Source organism: Halichoeres trimaculatus, unplaced genomic scaffold (assembly GCF_033239565.1).
Source record: "Halichoeres trimaculatus isolate MK-OKI-2021-1 unplaced genomic scaffold, fHalTri1.1 fHalTri1_scaffold_5, whole genome shotgun sequence".
Taxonomy (NCBI): Eukaryota; Metazoa; Chordata; class Actinopteri; order Labriformes; family Labridae; genus Halichoeres; species Halichoeres trimaculatus.
Genome location: NW_027437183.1, coordinates 936,076 through 947,500, shown reverse-complemented (window position 1 = coordinate 947,500; position 11,425 = coordinate 936,076).

Genomic DNA, 11,425 nt, shown 5'->3' with positions numbered 1-11,425 from the left:
CATGAAAAGACGAGTGGAGATGGTTTGTTCCTCATTCCAGCTTCTTTTTTTACAGTTTTTCTTCAGTTTTTCTTTCAGTTCAAAGATGACGACGGATCATCTCAGGCACAAACGTTTCTGATTTAAAAACGTCTTTTTTCATGGTTTTCCTCTCGCAGGATTCAGACGTGAATCCCGTCAGAAGCAATCTCAGACTGAGTGTAAATATTCACAAACACTTTTTACTGAATGAGAGTTAAAGCACAGTGACTTCACCAACACCAAAAAGGGTTTTTGTGCCTGAGTTTAAAAAGCTTTAAAGATGAGTATAATAAAGATAATAATGAACCTGCCCCCAACACAGTCCAGCTGCAGACCTCCACCCTCAGACACCACTCTCTTGGAGGCTCCACCGTCAGAAGGAAGTGACGTCAGGAAGTAAACATTTCAAAATAAAAGTTTCCTTCAGAGTTATGTTGGGTAAATACTCCAGTTTTTCTGAGTTTTGTTTCCCAAGAAAACTTTGATCCAAGATTTTCAGCCAATAATGATCATTATTCTCTTCCACTAGTTTCCTGTTCAACGCATTCAACATGTTACACAGCCCCTCCTAAACCAAAAGCAATATGTGGGAAAAAAATGTGCTAGCTTGGGAAATTGCATTGATATGCTAGTGGTTAGCATATATTGATATAACTTTGGTTTTAAACCATAATTTAATCACAGAAACTTTTCACAGTTAGTCTCAGTGCTCAAAACTCTAAATGTCAAAATACTAAAAGACGTTTTTCTTTCAACAGGAAAATAAAATAAAAGTAACATGCAGGATATGGCTCAAAATATTGCTATTGCCACTTCAAGACACTAGATGGCCCACTTCAGCCAACAAAAATAATAATAAATTGACGTCAGGTGACAGGAGATTTTTTACTTTTTTTTTTTACTTAATTATGTTCAGAGACATCGAGATGCATTAAACAATTTCAAATTTATTAAATTAGAAATTATTTGCCAGCTCATTAAAATTCTTATTTTGATGGTGGTTGTTTCTAATCTTTTTTTTTTTTTTAATTTAAACAATTTTTTATAAATTTCAGAATTTATGCAATTTTTTAAATTTAGAATTTGAGCAATTTTTTAAGGTTTCTTTTTTTAATTAATTTTTGAAATTCATTTTTTCATGCAAATTTTTGAAATCTCAGAAAATGCTTGAAACTTTTGCATAATTGTTGAAATTTCAGAATTTGTGCATTTTTTTCAGATTTTATTTTATTTTTAATTTGTGCATTTTTTTTTAAATTCCTTTTTTGAACTTTTTGCATTTTTTGAAAATTATTTATTTATTTTGTTTTATTAAAGTTTTTTTTTTTTTTACATCACATCCAAACGTTACTTCCTTCTGACAGTGGAGGGGTCCTAGAGTGGAGCCTCCAAGGGAGTCAGCTCAGAGTGGAGGTCTGCAGCTGGACCCCTCTCCAACCTGCTGGATGTAAATCTACACTTTAAAACCAAACTTTACTTTGAGTGCACACACACACACACACACACACACACACACACACACACACACACACACACACACACACACACACACACACACACTGTAAGAGCCCTTTAAAACCTCTTTTCAGACCTGTGACTGACTGAGTCTGAGGAACTCGTCAGGAAAATGATTTCATGCTGAGATCAAATGAAGTAAAATCTCCTTCATCCTGTTCCCAGCTCTTCCCCTGTGCTTTTCATTTACAATCAGTGAAAACAAATGCACAAAACTATCTCTTTTTATTTAATTGTTTCAGCTGAAGTTGTCAGCAGACGCAGCTCTGCAGGATAAAAGAGGTTTCACATGTTGGAGTTTTGATCCGAGCAGGATGTGACCTCGCTGTTTCCTGGCTTTCCAGCGACCTCTGACCCCGGCTCATTCCTTCATGAGAGCTTTAATATTTGAACAGATGGAAAGTTTATTTCATAAAACAAAGTGTTGCTCTCAAACGCTGATCCTGAGGGCCTCTTACAGATGTGTGTGAGTGTGTGTGTGAGTGTGTTTTAACAAAACAAGACTAAATCAGTTTGAAGCCAAAGTGACGTCTCTTTCTCCACAGATCCAATGCTGTAAATAAAATAATGAAAAAGCCAAATTTGAAGGTTTTTATATGAAGATGAACCAGAGCTGGGAGGAAACCCACTCTCTGTTCACAGTGAAAAAGAAAGAAGACGACGTGAAGCTGGCGTTTCCTCCAGCTCTGGTGCTGATAATCATTTCCTCTGTAACGGGACCTTAAAGATCCGCTCATGCCAAACAGAAAGACTCTCAGAAACTGGTTTTGACTCCTTCTTGTTTGCATGATTTCTCTGAACCATTCCCCCTTTTTCTAAAGAATGACAAAAACCAAAAAGACGTTGTTCCAAAGGAAATAAAGCTGAAGACGGTTTTGATTCTTTACGCCTGTTTCTCTCACACTTTGTTCGTTCACTCTCAGATCTTCTGTCTCTGTGTGAAGAAGGAAACTGAAACTCCTTCGATGAAAGTTCAAAAAAACATTTAAAGACAAAGATAAAGCTCTTGATCACTGAAACTCTGTTTCCAAAACTTAACTTTCTGGGTAAAACAAACTCACAGCTTCTATAGATCTATAGATCTATGATTCATATATTTCTGTTGAAATGCTGAGCATTTTAACATCCTGTGACCTTAATACATGAATTATTCTTGTGTATAGTTTTGTCTCGCTACCCCTCCAACAAATTATCACAGCTTCTCACTGTTTGTATTTTAAAATGTTGAGCTTGTTCAGGGGAAGTGTGTGTGTACTTTTCACATTTCTAACACTTTTTGAAATATTCAGCATTTTCCAATTTTTTTTGGCCCATTCAAATGAATGAAGATGAGAGATGATCCGTCACCATGGAAACCACACAGCTGATGATGTCATAAGGGGTTGTAATAAAGAGTAGTGCAGCCAGAGTAAGGACTCAGCATTTCAACTTTCAGCATTTGCTGCTGAAAATCTAGATATTGTGCTTCAAGTAAACTTTGTAATAATAACTGGCTCTCAGTAGGGGGCGGTAGTGATTATTTACGCTGGTTACCATGGGTCTACAGGCTCTGTTCCTCTCCTGCTCTTCTGTAACGTGCTCCATAAACATGGTAACACTGCTTACCTGTGATTGGAGGAGACAGAAAAAGGGGTGTGGCCCCAGTGACTGGTTCCCCTGTCAGGCCCCGCCCCTCATGGATGACCTCACATTTCACTTTTCTTACAAACTCCCTGAAGGGAGGTTTACAGAGCGATCAACAGCTGCCTTTACTTACTGCTAATAATCTCACACACACACACACACACACACACACACACACACACACACACACACACACACACACACACACACACACACACACACACGCGCCTTGACCTCCGCTCCGTCAGTCTGCAAACACAAACTGGACTTTCCACCCTCAGTCTGATTCAGAGATTATTCCTGCGAGGATTCGACCAATTCACCAAAACAAACAGCGCCGCGGCGTTCAGGCATCAATCAGCGGCGTTTTTCTGCGTGGGAACCGGACCCCAACCCCGAGGCCAAACACATGATCACACACCCAGAAGTCTCCCGCTCTTTTCTCCGTGTGTAAACGTCCCAACCAGGCCGGATTAGATTACCTGTAATGAGATTATGGAAGTGGTAGTTTTAATTAGGAGCAGTTAGTGTGGGAGAAGGAAAACAAACGGAGGGAGCTGCTGAGAGAGGAGAGAGGAGGAGGAAAAAAACCCTTCAACTGTTTTTACTTTGAGTCTTATTTATTTAAACAAGTTCAATAAAAAGTAAGAGAGAAGAAGAAAAAGAGAGAATAATAAAAAACATACTCAGGCTGAGTCCAAATGAAGAAGTGGTTTTATCAGGAGAGCAGAGGGAAAATATCAGGACTGACATCGATCACAGAGATCCTGGAGGTCAGCCACAAAATAAAGAACCAGAAAAAGTTTCTGTAACAGAGAAACTTCTCACACTTTAGAGTAAGAGTCTGAATGATCAGAAATCTGATTATTTATTTATTTATTTAACATCTTATCATCTAAAAGTTAAGAAGAAAATCTACAATCGAAACACCCAAAATCTCAGATAACCTATAAATGAACCTCATTTATTAATATTGTGTAAAAACTACAATTACATCAATGAAGAGAAAAAATAAATGGGTAGAAAAAAAAAGATCTGTCAGAGATATCTGTCAAATGTTCTTGAAATAACCACAAGTCATAAAGATTAAACACAGACAGAAATCCCCAACATCACCACTAACTGAATGTGACGTGACTGGTGTTTGTGGCCACTGGGGGGCAGCAAAAACTATAGATTTTTAATGATAATTATACTTTAGCTTAGTAAAGTTTAGTTAAGTCATGTTTAGTTTAGTTAGGTCTAGTTGAGTAAAGTAATTAAAATGAAGCCTAGTTTAGTTTAGTTAAGTTTAGTGTAGTTCAGTTTGGTTAAGTTTAGTTGTATAGTTGAGTTTTGTTTAGTTGAGTTGAGTTGAATTGAGTTTAGTTTGGTTTAGTTAAGTTTTGTTTAGTCAAGTTTAGTTTAGTTTGGTTTAGTTTAGTTGAGTTTAGTTAAGTTTAGTTTGGTTTAGTTAAGTTTTGTTTAGTCAAGTTTAGTTTAGTTTGGTTTAGTTTGGTTGAGTTTAGTTAAGTTTAGTTTGGTTTAGTTAAGTTTTGTTTAGTCAAGTTTAGTTTAGTTTGGTTTAGTTTAGTTTAGTGAGTTAAGTTAAGTTTAGTTTGGTTTAGTAAAGTTTTGTTTAGTTAAGTTTTGTTTAGTTAAGTTTAGTTTAGTTTGGTTTAGTTTAGTTTAGTTTGGTTTGGTTAAGTTAAGTTGAATTTAGTTTAGTTTACTTTAGTTTAGTTTACTTTAGTTAAGTTTTTAGTTTAGTTTGGTTTAGTTTATTTTAGTTTGGTTTAGTTAAGTTTAGTTTAGGTTAGTTTAGTGAGTTTAGTTTAGTTTAGTTTAGTTTAGTGTAGTTTAGATTATTTGATTTAAATTTTTTATTGTAGTTTCGTTTAATTTGGTTTGGTTTAGTTTATTTATTATCAATAAATGATCGTGCCATGCACCAAAGAGCCCCACAGACAAGTCTCTGAAATACAAAACAATAAGAACAATCAAAGACCTGAGCGTCTCATCACCGTCAAATTTAACAACATCTCAATCAACAACGAATTGACCTAACATTCCCTAGACACTAAAGTCAAACAAAGTGATGATAATAAAACTTTTTTAAAAGAGATCTCTTTAAAAACAAGCTTTCAGGGTGGTGATGTAACATTCAGTTTGTGAAATGACAAAATGGAGGATTAGGAAATAAAGCGTTAAGTGGAAAACAAAAAATTCATTTCAAAAACTGGTAAAGGTATGATTTAGTCTAAAAGATTGTTTTTAAAACCTGTGTAAAAGTTAAACTCAGGTAAAATCTGGAAAAGGGTTTTTAGATGCTGAGCAGGTTGATCAAAACAAAGAGCTGAAAAAGACTAAACATCTCCAGAGTTATTAAAGTCACAGAGTCAGCTGATCTATGCTGATAAAGGCTTTTTCTAAGAGATGATCTGCCGAGGATTTTTTTCCTATATTGATTTTTTTTTCTCTCGATTTTAAATAAACTATAACATCCCATCAAAATATTACAGTAACTTTTTTTAAACTGCAACCTGTTTTTGTTTGTGTGTTTCTTTGTTTGTGTACAGGGCGCGACCCCTCACCTCCACCTGGGGGTTTAGAGTTCAAATGAAATGTTAAAACTTCTGAACTGAAAACTGAACCAGGAGAAGCTGAAACTGTCCCTGAAAAATAAACGAGAAAGAAACTGAAGAAGAAGAGGTGATGCTGGGAGGTCTGAGCGTTTCTACCGACTGTGACAAGAACAAGAGAAGAAGAGAGACGGCGAGACAAATAACATTTAACAGGTACCACAGGTCTGTGTGTGTGTGTGTGTGTGTGTGTGTGTGTGTGTGTGTGTGTGTGTGTGTGTGTGTGTGTGTGTGTGTGTGTGTGTGTGTGTGTGTGTGTGTGTGTGTGTGTGTGTGTGAAACAGCTTGTTTTGGAGGAATTTCCTGTCAGAGAGAAATCTTAAACAGAGGAGAGGTCGCTGTTTCCAAATCGATCAGACGTGAAGTTTTTTTTTTACTGTTAATTGGAAACAGGCTGAAGAGGAAAGTTTCAGTGTGAGAAAATCTGTCTGCTGTCAGGGACTGTGTGTGTGTGTGTGTGTGTGTGTGTGTGTGTGTGTGTGTGTGTGTGTGTGTGTGTGTGTGTGTGTGTGTGTGTGTGTGTGTGTGTGTGTGTGTGTGTGTGTGTGTGTGTGTAATGAACTTGTATTATTCAGATGGTGAACTGTAGTCTGTCTCTAAACGTCCTTTTCTCTCAGACCCTGAGAACTTTTTAACGTCCTATCCCGACTTTATTTCCTGCTCAGACTCTGATCTGACCCGTGGTCAAACTCATCGCTCAGCATCTTTGAATCGTTCAGACCTTTCATCAAGTTTCAGATCTTTGCTCCAGTATTTTTATAAAGATATCACAGACTGGTTTCAAGATGTGTTCAGACCGAAGCCAAACGTCTGCAGATTGAACTCCACGCTTTCTTTGTTTCCTCAGTTTGTGTTGATCAGAGTCTGACTGTAAACACTCAGAGACTTCTCCCTGTCCTCCTTCAGAGGTATGACGCTAAAACACCAACTGAGAATTATTCATTGACACTGTGTGACCCGATGCTCTGATCAGACTTCACTGCTCTCACTATGTGTCCATAAACCACACGCTGGACTCTTTGTCCGTCTTCTTCTTTGGTGTTTGGGAGCTGGACTCTTGTATCTAGAACTGCAATGTCAAAAAGAAGAGGAGAAGAAGAAGAGGAACCTGACTGTAAAAAAAAAATGGACGTCCGCTTGCTCGGCTCGAAGTGAGGTCTCCACAAAAACTGCTCCCCCTGGTGGCTGGCTGCAGTATAGGTCAAAAAATCCATCTTTCCAGTCATTCCAGATGGGCTGTGGTCAGACTTTAAAAAATTAATACACCTGGTAGAAATGTTTCTCACGTCTGATTGTTGTGGTGGTTTGAAGATATCATTTGGCTGTCTTGTATCCAAGTCCTCTTTTTCCTGAAGAGTTTTGTTTTTATTCCTTATACCAGGTTAAAAACAAGGTTTTACGTAACGTTTAATGATGATTGACAGCTGACGTTCTTGTGTATTTTTTTCAGGGATTGTAAAATATGTCTGGAGGTAGAGTCAGGAAGTGATTAGACTCTCAAAAGAAAAATAATATCTATATTTTTGTCACCCAGCTCCACTCAGATTCTCCCAGAATCCCTCACAGTCTCTACTGCACAGACTCTGGCTGCAAACTGCTACAATGGTGGCACCTGTGACTGAGGAATTTTGGCTTCGTGGTGAGGTGTTAATCACTTCACATATACCACACAAAGCACGACACAGGGTTGACCTGAAATTTGTCTGGATCAGTCTCTGCTGGTTTTAGTCCAATCTGTAGATCAGTCAGAGTTAAGCTTAGTCAGGTCTGTGCTCAGGAGGAGGAGGAATCTGCTTCAAGGTTTCAAAGTTCTGACATCATCAAGCACACAGTTCTGTTGTGATGTCAGAGTTCTAGAACTCCTGTTGCTCTGCAAACTGACAGCTTTGCATGCATGCTCCTGATTGGTCGATAGCTCTCAGACTAAAAACACAAACTGAACACTTCTCAAATTACAGTTTCTACATTTTATGTTGTTATCTGTGACCTCCTGTCCTCCTTCAGTGGTTGAAGCTGAAACACAAACTGGTTTCCTTCTGATGAACGTCTCTTCAGTTTGATGAGTAACATCATGACACAGATTGGAGCAGGGACCAAATGCTTTTCTCACAATTAGATTCTTTTGTGATATTGTGATTCTTCAATATTTACGAATTTTGTGATTTTAGATTTTTTTTTTTAACACCAGACCATGTGAAAAAGTTGAATGATGATGATGTCCACAGACAATAACAGGAGCCATATTTTTTTTTTTTCCATAAAATGAAGCTCACGAGTCAGAGAGGAAATTTTCACCCTCTGCTGGAGAAAAGAGGAAACTTTTTTTCAGTATAACTTGTGAACAAAGACTGAAATAAAGAAACTGAACCAGAAAAAAAAAAAATTTGACAAAGAATCCTGATATTGATGTTGCCAAACTAAAAATCATATACGATTTTTTCTCTCCTTCCCTAAATGCAGATTAGTCGAAAGTCAAAAAATGACTTTTACATTTTTGTTTGTTTGTTTGTTTGTTTGTTGAAAAGAGGAGGAGCCATCATTTCTGATGTGTTCAAGAAAGTCAGGAAACCCAAACCTGCAGCCTGAACCTGCTGTTCCTGAAGTGACCAGAAAACTTCCTGATCTGTTAGAGGTCTCAGTTTCACTGTAAACGGCATAGAAGCTTCACTATGACTTTTTCACAGATTGACCCTGATTGATAAATTTTCTTGTGATTAACTTTTTGAGAAACAAGTCTCAGTTTGCAGGTAAAAATGTATTGCTTTTGTGTGTTTTTAAATTTTCCGTCATGTTGTGTTGCTTTAAAGTGGATCTGAATCTGTTCTCAGGTTAACGTCAGTGTGATGGTTTTCAACCTGTAAACACTGTAAAAGGTTCATGTTCAAAACCTTAAAAAGAAAACAGAATTAAACCACAGATCCATATTTTTCCCAGCTTCAGATAAACTCTGAACAAACACGGATCATCAAACCCTGGAGTTAAAGTGTTTCTGTGACGTCATGGTGTTAAACTCTGTGTTTGTTTGTCTTTCTGTGGTTTTACAGCTGATCGGGTCGTCCTCTGACAGACGCTCACATCAGCTGTGTTTTTATTTTGTCTTCATTACTGATTCTCCAAACAGACCAAACAAACGCACGAGAAACTTCTAGAAAAGTTGAGCTCTTTCATGATCTGCGTCTGCTGACAGAGCTCCTGTGATTGGACTGATCACTTTCTCTTTTTAAGACTCAGGTTGATGGATTTCCTCCTTCCTGTCTGCACACACCAGTATGACTGAGTGTGTGTGAGCGTGTGTGTGTGTGTGTGTGTGTGTGTGTGCAGTCAGTTATCAGTCACAGAGAGTTTTACGAGCTGAGATTCAGAGAAAAGCTCTCGGCTGATAAGATAATGGAGGATTTCACTTTATTCTTCACTTTTCTTCAGCTGAGACTCCTCACTTCTCCTCCTCCTCCTCCTCCTCCTCCTCCTCCTCCTCCTCTTCACAGTGGATGGATTCATCAGGAACATCTGCTCACTGTCAGCCAGATGTCAGCACACACACACAGATACAGCTGTGTGAGTGTGAGTGTGTGTGTGTGTGTGTGTGTGTGTTAACATGATGTTGAACATGTGATAATACGTGTTGCCTGTCGGTCTCCAGCTGCTCCTGTTCTCACAGCTCAGCTTCCATCACTTTCTTTCCAGATGTTTCCAGATGTTTCCAGATGTTTCCAATCACTTCAGATCAAATATTCAGATTTTCTCACAAACAAACCTGCACTGATCTTTTTTTTTCTCTCTAAAACTTTATGCTGTTACTTCTTTTAACTTTTTTTATGGAGCTCAGATGAAGGTTTAAAACTCTTTGTTTCAAAGCTCATCATTAAACTTTTTTACTCAGTTATTTAAAGTTAACTCTTCTTCCTAACAATACCAGCCTTTATCAGTGAAGCAGGTTCTCCTTTCAGATTCTGATGTTAGAAATGTTTATGTCGAAAGAAATGATCTGATGGAAAAATAAATAAATCCATAGATGAGATTAGATTTTCATTTAAGAGAAATATGAAGTGATTAAAAACAAACATGAAATTTAGAAACACCCACTTTTATCCTTACCTGCTAGAAGATTTAATCATTAACCTTTGATTCAATTAATTGATTAATCAATCATTCTCCAATGATGTTTCCCCAAACCACCACAAACAGACTCAGACCTGTCGAGGTCGTTAATGTTTTATCAGCTACAATCTGCACAGCATGACTCTCTGCAGCTAAACTAAGAGAAATGTAGAATTAAAAAGTCTTGAAAAAAATAATAAGGCGTGTAAATATCCTACTGAGACCCTGAGGAAAAAGTGTGCTAAAAGAGAAATACTTTGCAGTAGATTTTCTTGTACGGTTTCACATCAGTTCATCTTTAAAGAGAGAAACAAGCAGAAGTTCTTCAGAAAAACAACACATAACAAAATTACTATTTAAAAAGTAAGTTTGTGACAGTTTTAGTTTTTAACCTCCTCCTTTCAGGAAAACAACGACAAATCTAAAAACAATCAATTTGTATGAATTGTTTGTATTATTATTATTATAATTATTATTAATAATAAAAATATTATTATAATAATATAAATATATAATATAAAATATTATTATTGATAATAAACAATGGTATACTTATTATTATTATTATTATTATTATTATTATTATTATTATTATTATTATTATTAATAATAATAATAATAATAATAATAATAATAATAATAATAATACATTTCATATTTCAAAGAAATCTTAAAGAGCTACAAATAAAATCTTTAAAGTCGGTCAAACCAGGAGAAATCAGTGAAGTAAAATCAGAGCAGCAGAGTGAAAACATGAATAAAACGTGTTAAAAGATATTATATGAGACAACTTCTAGTTGTTTAAGTGTGGTTAAATAATGAATATGTTGATGTTGTGCTCTACATAAATTTGTAATCATTGTTTTTCTCTCAAAGCAACGGGTTTTGTTGATACAGCTTTGTTATCTTGGTGTGGTGCTTGGCTGCAGATTTTGGGACTTACGTGAGTTACTGTACAGTTTTTATACTGTGTCCGTGTATTGTAGCATTCACAAGATTTTGATTTACTGAAGCTTCAGGATAATTTTGTGACACTTCTTAGAATAAAGTTTTTTGTGTTTTGAACCTAAAGAAAGATGAAGTGGATTAATGCTGCAAGACACGAGAAGACACGCGTATACCACGACTATTGATATTTTCACTTGTACTGCATTATTCCACATTTTGAAGCATATCAGCCTCTGCCCGTTTATAATCTGACGGTGGAAAAGAAATGAATAAGAATCAACTCCCGGTACATTTGGTTTCTGTTTCAACTTCAAGAAATAAAATTACATTTCAGTTACAATGAAGATTTGGAAAATTTATTTACTGTATCCAACTTTAGGGAGTTTTTTTTTTTTTTATCTTAAGTTTTCTTTTAACTTGATAAGACAGCTGCTTAGTCTGGGAGCTGATTAATAAACATACGCTTGACATGAATTCAACAAAGTGAAGTGTCCAAATTTTGACGCCAATGGTTTTACTTTTACTGCAGATAAATATCAGTGACCAGCTTCATTAACGGATAATAATTGGTTGCAATATCGTCCCAGAAAAACACATAT